The sequence below is a fragment of the Coregonus lavaretus genome, assembly GCF_964263955.1.
Source record: "Coregonus lavaretus genome assembly, chromosome: 12".
NCBI lineage: Eukaryota > Metazoa > Chordata > Actinopteri > Salmoniformes > Salmonidae > Coregonus > Coregonus lavaretus.
The window spans coordinates 50,265,041-50,267,162 of record NC_139999.1 but is presented as its reverse complement, the minus strand read 5'-3'; the positions used below and the strand labels follow the sequence as shown (position 1 = coordinate 50,267,162).

At 45.8% G+C, this 2,122-nt stretch overlaps 1 pseudogene across 1 annotated transcript; it reads left to right on the top strand.

Annotated features, from left to right (window-relative positions):
* Positions 1 to 332: 332 nt before the first annotated feature.
* On the top strand, positions 333 to 1,547 carry LOC311138876 (lysophosphatidic acid receptor 6-like; annotated as a pseudogene). The gene has a single exon. The product of its transcript is annotated as a lysophosphatidic acid receptor 6-like (transcript).
* The last annotated feature ends 575 nt before the right edge of the window (positions 1,548 to 2,122 follow it).

The window sequence follows — 2,122 nt, the reverse complement described above, 5'->3', positions numbered from 1 at the left end:
TTTGAGTAGCACCTTATTTTACGGTTACAGGTATTTACTAATAAATGACATGGTAAACTTCTAATTTTACAGTAATAACCTATTAACTAGAAAGAGAGACTACTTACTACTGGATATCCCCTCAAGTTGATATAACAAGTAGCCAACAGTTAAATCTCAGTGAGGTTTAAATCTCCATCTCTTTACTCTTGCTCAATCACCATCCTGATTGATTTATTTTGTATACGTTTTATTAAACTTTTATTTTAGAAGTTCAAAAGCATTGAATAAGTGAAAAGTGATATGACATTTGCCCAGATGCCTATTGTATGTCCCAATCTGTTTGCAGCAAAATGCCACTGTGTGACAGTGCAGTGTGCTTCATCCAGTGGATCATCTATGTCCCCACATTCGTGATGGGTCTACCTCTCAACATGGCTGCTCTGTGGCTACTCCTCTTCAGAATCCGTCGATGGACTGAGTCCATGGTGTACCTCAGCAGTCTGATCATCAACGACAGCCTGCTCATCTTCTCTCTGCCCTTCAAGATGTACGCCTATGAACACACCTGGGGCCTGAGCATGGGCTTCTGCACCTTCCTGGAGTGCCTGGTGTTCGTCAACATCTACGGCAGCATTGTACTGATCGTGTGCATCTCGGGTGACCGCTATGTTTCTCTGCGCTTCCCCCTTCGAGCCAAGCGTCTTCGTTCGCCACACAGTGCCGCCCTCCTCTGCCTGGCCATCTGGGTGACGGTGTTCGCTTTGACCACGCCCATCTATGAGCTCCACAACAACAAAAACAAAAACAACAACAACGCCACCAGACTGCACAGCAAAGAAACCGAGAGGTGTTTCCAGAGCTTCTCCAGTGAAACTTGGAAGAGGAAGTGGATCATCATCGTCATGGAGACCGTGTTCACAGTCAGCATGGTCACCATGCTGTTCTTCTCGGTGAGCGTGATACAGATCCTGAAGGACATGCGCCGACGGAACCCCCGGGATGAGAAGCTGAGGAACAACAAGTCTTTAAAGATTGTCCTGAGCAACCTGGTGGCCTTCCTGCTATGCTTCATCCCCTACCATGTGGCTGCGCCGGTCTACTTCCTGGCCAAGAACCGCACAGAGGAGCCAGGCATCATCGACCCCCTAAGAGACTTTGTCCACATCAGTACCTGCGTGAGCAGTGTCAACTGTCTGATGGATGGGGTCTGCTACTACCTCATCCTGAAGGAGCTGTCTGCCGGCCAGGAGAGGAGGAGGCTGTCCACTAGAGGAAACATGGTGGGGAGGCCCGGGGAAAATAATCAGCTACAGCCGTTGGGCAACGTCTAGGCCAAGGACCTTCTGCAGAAACCCAAAGAAACAGGCTCAGACATCCAAGTCCATGGATTCAGATAAGACTTTCTAGACAGATCTTGCTTATCACTTCTTGGAGCGTGCAGAGTGGAGAGCATGGTGGAGACTCTGCCCTTACAAATGGATGGCTATCACCTCTATCTGACAAACAGGAAACTCAGATCCCCACAGCAGAGGAGTCAAGTCTCACGAAAGACTCTGAATGAATGAATGAATGAATGAATGAATGAATGAATGAATGAATGAATGAATGAATGAATGAAGATGGAAGAAGGATGTTTTCAAATGAGTCATCCAACCTTCAGGTTTTTGTTTAATTGTATTCTTTCTCAGCACAGCTGTGACCTTTGGTCCTAGTCATACAGGTCTTACCCATTTCAAAATATGTTTTGGGGTCAAAAGGCCTTCCCCCCCTCTTAGCCACTGTGACCTGATTGTTGCACCTCACAGAGCTTTTTGCAGGGAAAAGCATAATCTAATTAAGACCTGGGCACACACACAAACACAAAAATGAAAGTACAAAAAAAAGAACACAGACAGACAGACAGAAAGACAGACATGCTAAGCTCACACACCAGAACCTGAATACCCATGGCTTCTTGTATTGCTCTATGTTTTCTATGTCCTGCCTAGAGCTTTAGTAAACCACAAGAAGTGTATTTGTTTATTTGGATCCCCAAATAGCTTTTGCAAAAGCAGCAGCTACTCTTCCTGGGGTCCACAAAAAACGCAAAACATGACAAGTAACAAAACACTGATACACTGAAAGTCCCATACATTTTAAA